The sequence below is a fragment of the Mus pahari genome, chromosome 3, assembly GCF_900095145.1.
Source record: "Mus pahari chromosome 3, PAHARI_EIJ_v1.1, whole genome shotgun sequence".
In the NCBI taxonomy this organism is placed as follows: domain Eukaryota; kingdom Metazoa; phylum Chordata; class Mammalia; order Rodentia; family Muridae; genus Mus; species Mus pahari.
Window position 1 is genome coordinate 139726655 of NC_034592.1, and position 7257 is coordinate 139733911.

The 7257-nt window shown below is 50.0% G+C and overlaps 1 protein-coding gene across 1 annotated transcript in view; it reads right to left on the minus strand.

Moving 5' to 3' along the window:
- Positions 1-3340, minus strand: part of Ghrh (growth hormone releasing hormone) — an 8136-nt gene extending 4796 nt beyond the window's left edge. The window contains exon 1 of the mRNA XM_021194907.1: positions 3270-3340. The gene's annotated coding sequence lies outside the window, so the exon portion shown is untranslated. The remainder of the gene's footprint in view (positions 1-3269) is intronic.
- Between the last annotated feature and the right edge of the window lie 3917 nt (positions 3341-7257).

Sequence of the window (7257 nt, forward strand, 5' to 3'; positions counted from 1 at the left end):
GGAGGAGGAGGAGGAGGAGGAGGAAGGAGAAGGTGGAGGAGGAGGGTGCACCTTCCTCTGGTTGGCTGACAGCAGGAGGCCGAAACGCCATGTTCACAGATAAATGTGACCTCCAACCCTACTTCTGATATTACTACCTAGGATCCCACAACAGTGGCTTAACCTATCTGAACCTCACTTTCCACCGGCATAAGAAAGAGGTAATACGCATTATTATCAGGACAGGTGCAGAGAAACACCCCAGTGAACAGCCTGGCACATAAGGCACTCTCTCTCTAGAAACTTCTACCGTGGCCTTAGCTCTTACTTCATTCAGAGAACAGATTCTCAACGTTTCAGCTTGTGTGGAGTTGGAGCAAATGGAGACCCTTCTTGTCCCAGAAGCTTACATTTTGGAGGTGTGGTTTGAGACAGTGCCTCGAAGGTAGCCGAGGCTTGCCTGGAATTCACTGTGTTGCCCAGGCTAACTCATAATCCTCCTGCCTCAGGCTCCTGAGAGCTGGAGTTACAGACCTGCGCCACCACATCTGGCAGAACTGTTAGATTCCCAGAAGATTAGCTAGCGCTGAGAGGAAGGGGGGAGCATCGAGTGTGAGCATGGGCGTGCCAGAGTCTTCTCAGACTTTGTAATTCCCCTGAGTGGGACCTGCTAACGCCATGTTCTGCATGTTGGGGAAGAGCTACCTTGGCTCAGGAGGATGTTCACATCAGCTCTGGCCCACCCTGTTCTGGAGACACTGGCCATCGAGGGGCTGAGTCTTCTCAGCACACGTTGGCTCTGCAAGATCTAACTGGTCCCTGAGAGGAAGCGCCCCTCCATCAGCATGATTCCTGGCTCCCTAATTCTGCGGAGAGCTGATTTCTGTAAGCAGGGCCAACACTAACTCAGTCCACCACGCTTGTCTAGGCTCATGTCTCCTCACTGAGCACCAGGCCCCTTCTGCAGATTCTGGCCTCCTCTGATCAGGGGTGCCTTGGACCCCAGGAAGCATCCATGGGAACTGTACACTGTGGTCTCAGCCCCTCCCTCCACACCGGCCCACTCGGGTACATTTTCATCAGACTTAGGCCTTGTTTCTTGGGCCAAATAGCTGTACTTTCTGTCTCCCTTGTACATCACAGTTCTTGTCCAGGCAGGCTGGGCCTCTCCAGAAGTGAGACTGTCAAACACAGAACTCTCCAGAGAGCTCTTGGGACACAAGGAGGGTCCCTTGACACAGCCTCTGCATCTCCTGCTTTTCACCTCTTCATGTGTCGTCTCCAAGCCCCTTGTTTCTTTATTCCCAGAATCAGAAGCCCTCTGGCATGAAGAAGCTCAGACCCTACTCTTGGCCTAAGTAAGCTCTCCTTTACCTCCTCTGCCTTCTCCCCCACAGCCCTGCTCCCTAGACTTCAAAAGGAGATCCCAGCTCCTACCCCAAGCCCCCACCTCTATCCCATAGCCTGTCCTGCCTGCCCTTCTCATGCCCACTTCAGAGCAGGCACGGCCACCCCTCATTTCACAGCCGAGACCAGAGCCCCAGGAGGAGGCAGGGAATTTTCACATGGTCCTTCATCAGAGTGATGTTTGAGGACAGGCCCTTATGTCCCTGGCCCGCAGACTTCCTCCAGCTCTTTCCGCCTCTCAGATACAATAACCCATTCACAGTTCACCCATTCACAGTTCTTCCTATTCATGGAGCCTTCAGGGTTTGTCACCTGCATGTGGGAAAGGGTTCTAGGGGAAAAAAAAAAAAAAAAAAAGGAAAGCTTTTGCTCTTTGTCATGGGGCCTCCCAGAAGTCAAAAGGGAACCAAACAGGAACACACACTTCCTGGGCACCTCCTTTCGCACCCCCAGCGGTATAAAGTTGATCCTAGAGTTACTCTGAGTCCAGTAATACCCGGTTCCTTCATAACAAGGCTCAGTCGCTGCACAGTCTGGTCAAGCAAGAGACTCAGCATTTGCCTTTTGTCCCAGGGATGGGTCCAGACTCTACAGCAAACCCAGCTATGCAAACCTGGCCAATCCCAGTGGATACAGACTGGAGCAACGAGAGTCACTCAGGCTACAGTGAGACAGGAACAGAGACTGGAGAGACTGTGAAACAGCTGTTGACTGTGTTCCGAGTGACAAAGTGGCCCAGACCCAGCTGCCTCTGATGACTCTGAAGCCCCAGCTTTTGGCAGGGCTAATCCTGGGGTTGGACATAGAAGAGGTGCTGAGTGTTAGGAGGAAGTGGGTGTCTGTCCATCCTTACCAAGTGACACCACTTGCCAGCATCCTGCCTCTTGCCACACACCTGTAGCAAACAACAGAGGTCAGATCTCAAGGGTACACACAAGCTAGCGAGGGCTCTGTGAAAACTTCTAGCGGGTTGTCTACTTTTGTTGAATGTTCTTCTTTGCAACTGACAACCTCAAAGGCATGAGATTCTAGTCCAATTCTGAAACCATTTGACCAAAAAACAAACAAATAAACAAACAAACAAAACCCTTCAAGTGCAAAGAACCTGAAGATGAATGTTTTTGTTATGCCAGAGAAGAAACTCGGGGCTTTGCACGTTCTGGCCAAAGCTATAACTAGCACCTAACAACACCCCACACGAAATCTTAAGTTTTTAATGAGGAACCGTAAGCCAAAGAAGGGTTTGAGACAGTTTATGGTAGCAAACAATAATAATGGCGATGATAATGATCAGTGCTTCAGGTCTATTCGAGCAAGGAGCAAGGGTCACACATTGAGTAATAGAAGCCTCTGAGACCCGATAATTGTGACAGAAAATAAGAGTGAGGAGCAGGGCTGCAATCGAGGGAGAAAGCGAAATGTGATCAATTTCCAGGCAATTATACTGAGTTGGCTCTGAGTGATCGATGAGCAGAATTGATCTCTCTAGCAACTGGACTGCTTTCAGATAAATGCACAGCCTAGTCCTGTCATTGACAGGCAAACTCAGCCAGTTCACAGCTCAACCCAGAAGCTTGCCTCACACCCTGGAAGGAGCCCTCAAGCCCTCCCTTGACTCTCAACAACTGAGCTTGCCACTTCTCCATGTGCCCAAGTACCATGCCTTTACCACAGTCCCTACATGGCACCAGCCACCAAAGCCACCCAAAGCCACTAGACCTCTACTGAGGGGACACTGCACTCTGAACAGGTACTACATATCCTCACCAGCCTGTGGACCCAGAGGCTGGCCATGGGCCATTTGACTCAGTTTCTGTGAGTTGGTGAGAGATCGATTTTTCTTGCCCCCATCTGGCCCTACCCCCAGGACCGCCCCCTCTCACCTCCGAAGTGACAGGTATCTCCCTCTGATTGAGACGCTGCTCAGGTCCCACTGACCGCAGGCTGGGCATCTGCCCCAGCCACTGCCGTAACTCACTTTTATACCTTCATTTCCCTAAGTGTTGTCAGCGTCAGAGAGTCGATTGCGCAGAAGTCAACCAAATGTGCCATTTTTAGCATCTCACACACACACACACAAATTAATGGGGGGAAGTGGTTTCTGTGCCCCCACTAATTAAGACTCATATTGAACTTTTCCTTCGTCTTTGTGGGGGTGAACAGAATATAATGTTATTCTGACACTAAGATTCTACTAATTATAATTATTAATTACTACTAATCATAATTATTAATTACTACTAATTATATTTGCAACCATGCCATAGCTTTGCTCACTCCCCCAAAAAAGTGCTTTTCCAAGTTCCTATAATTCTGTTTTGTCCACACGTAACTTTATTTCACTACAGAGTAGACAATATTACCAATAAGTGGTTTTATTTTCCCCCTTAGTGGGGAAAATTGTTCACCATCTCCCTTGTCATCCAATTATCAGAATGTCTCTGGGTGTGATTTATACCAGCTGCTGCCGTCAACAGGCAGATTTTGACAGCCGAACCCTGGAGCAACCTCTGTAATGTGTCAGGACAGCCCGACACTGAAGCTGCCTCAGAGACGTGTGAAGGGAGAAGGAAGAGATGGGGACCTTGGGAGAACTGTGATGTTTCCAGACTTTTCTAGCCTGTAGCTAAGCATTCTCAAGAAAGACATAAAAGTGTCTGAGGCAGATGCGCTGGCTTCTCATGGGACCCTGTGGACAGTAGAGAGAGATCCACCAGGTCAGAGACCGCCTCCTCTCCACTCTGTCACTCACAACCTCTGTGACCCCTGCAAGCCCCTTCCTTCTACCCTTAAGGCCCCAGTTTCTGTACCTGGGAATAACAGTTTTCAAAACTTTTAAAAGTTTCTTTTCTTTGAAAATCTATGTAACTAGAGCCTATAAAACAGATCATCTCAAGTGGGTCTCACTGAGTCTTGGAGTGTGTGAATCCGATGTGCCAACTTTTTAGGAGGCTGAGGCAGGAGAATCGATTGAGTCCAGGAGTTCCAGGCTAGCTTGGGCAATATAGCAAAGAGCCTGCTCAAAAGCAGGCAGCGTAGAGACTCTAAGGGGCTTGTGATCCCAGGAATGAAGTCCTTTTTCTTGCATTGCTTACTCACGCACCCTGAGGAACCTTTAAGTTCATTCTCGTTGGAGTCACTCCACAGAGCTGGAGCTTAGTGATCATAAGCACAGGTTGCTCTTTCTGAGGACACATATTTGATCTCACAGGGTGACTCACAACCATCTCTAACTCCAGTCGCAGGGCATCCCAACGCCCTCTTCTGGCTTCTGTGGGAACTGCATGCACAGGGTGCTCAGACCTACTTGCGGCAAAACACCCCCACGCACAAAATTAAAAATAAATAAATAGCCGGGTGTGGTGACACACACCTTTAATCCCAGCACTCGGGAGGCAGAGGCAAGTGGATTTCTGAGTTCGGGGCCAGCCTGGTCTACAAAGTGAGTTCCAGGACAGCCAGGGGTATACAGAGAAACCCTGTCTCAAAAAAAAAAAAAAAAATTATGAATCTTGGCAAGACTTAGTGAGCATCGTCTTGGAGGGCTCTAGGAGCGGAATTGTTGTTGTACAGTAAGAGAATACTTTGAATATTCAAAAAAGCTGCCAAGCGTTAAAATGTCTCAGCAAGTGAAAGTGCTTGCTGTACAAGAAGCTGAATTCTATCCCTGGAGCCTATGGTCCAAGGAGAGAGATAACTCCCACTCCCAAAAGCTGTCCTCTGACCTCAGTAGGGTCACTGCGGCGCGTGGCTGCTGGCATAAACACACAAAATAATGGGTGTGCACACAAGCCATCCGCACAAAAAAAGGAAGAGGAGGAGAGGAGGGGGAAGGGGAGAAAAAGGAGGAGGGGGAAGAGGAAGAAGAAGAGGAGGAGGAGGAGGAGAGGAGGGGGAGGGGGGAGAAAAAGAGGGACTGACTAACTAACTCTCCCCCCCCAACCAAGTTGTACCTTTTACATTCCCTCCAGGGCCAGGGAGCACTGCTGGCCAGTTCTTAATCGAGCATTTGTTTCTTTCTCTTACAATTTTTTATTAAACATCTAATTAGCCCCCCCACACACACACACACACATCACCCCCAGTCCACAGCGCTCTTTGCACTAGCCATCCTGAGACCCAGGATCTCATTTCCGACATTTGGGAATGTCTGGGCCTCTGTCCTCTGAGCTGGATTTGGGCCCTGAGAAATGAGGAGCCCCAGCGTCTCTCCTCACTCGTGCCTTCAGAGGGCTGGGGGAAGCGGACTCTTCAACCCCAGTAACACACAAAAGCGCTCAAGGATTGCGGGGAGAAGGAAAGGGCACTTTAAACAGGAAGCACTTTGTCAGCTGGGGTAGGAAAGAAACCTAAAGCAGGTACACCAGCCAGTGAATTCCTATGAAGCCGTGCTCTGCCCCGTGAGAGCATCTGGATAAGGCACTTCATCCTTCTGCACCCCAGTTATTGCAAGATGGGGATCATGACACCTGCCTCCCCAGTAAGGAAGTGGAGACAGGCTGTGTCTTAGCAAGTGGAGGCAGATAGAGTTTCCAACCAGTCCTGAGCTCAGAAAGCCAAGCAGAATGGTTAGGGAAGCTGGGAGCCATCTTATTAACAGGCTTTATTTGTTGACAAGCCTACTAAGATGGGGTGAGAAAGCCAGCGTCTCAAGAATGAAAACCCAGCCTCCACCTCCGATTCCCACCATCCTGCTCTGGCTGGCCTCGCTCAGCGCTGGCTCCTTCCCAAAATGTGTTTTTAACCCAACCTTAATTAGTGATTGTGTCGGTGTCTAGGGTCGCGGGGCTTGAGCTGAAACAAAAAAGAAAGCACCCCAGAGAGAGGCGGATTCTAAAGGCCCCCCCCCCCAAAGGCTGGGGCAGCATGGCCAGGCTGAGAGGGAGACAGGCCACACATTTGTGTTGCAAATTTCCAGTGTGAGAGCCAACCATTCAAAGCGGTGGCTGCTGCAGACTGGGCAGGCAGTGGGGAGGGAGAGCCCGTGAACAAAGGGGGCCTATCTGTGGGCCTCAGACCCCACTTTGTGTGGACGATGGAAGCATTCCCAGCCTGCCCCAGACCACTGTGCAGGAGATGGGGAGGCCCAGACCCTCGACTTCCCAGTTCCCTTGACCCTCCTGCCCTTCTGAGTCTGTTTATGGAGTCCTCAGTAGCAAGGGTCACGTGGATGTACATGTGTGTTATCTCAGAGCCAGGCCACCAGTGTTGGCTGCTGTGGCCTTCCTGGGTGGCCCCAGACAAGTCACTTGATTTCTCTGAGCCTTAGTTTCTTTTTCTGTAAAGTGGCCTGGTTGGTCCTCTCTCCTCTCCTCTCTCCTAGTCTGTATGTATGGTTCCTCCAGAAAAGGCGAGCTGGCTGGGTAGCAACACCTGCATCCGAGGAGGTCTCCAATGAAGAGGCAAAGTCAAGACTTGCCTATCCAAGCTGGTCTCTAATCCCAGCATCTTCCATCCCAGTAGATGGAGGTAGAAGGACCACAAGGTCAAGGAGGGTTCAAGGCCAGCCTAGGTAATTTTCAAAATAAAAATGTAAAAGGGGTCTGGAGATGTAGCTCAGTGGTTCACAGTTGTCTCCGTGTAACACCCCTGGATTACTCAAAAGTGCTGCCCCCTTATGTAACAGTTCTAGTAAATTCTTCTTGCTTAGACTATCTCACCTGTGGCAGGGGAACAATGAACTATAAATGTCTACCGGGCTGGCTATAGGGTGAATAGAGTTAATCCAAGCCTCATGCTACAAGGCTACTACTGTCCCTACATCAGGCTGCCTCTCCCTGGCCTGTCTCTCCAAGAAACATTCTTCCAGCCTGGGGTGTGATCTCCCCTAGGGTTGGATGATTTTATAGTGTGTGTGTGTGTGTGTGTGTG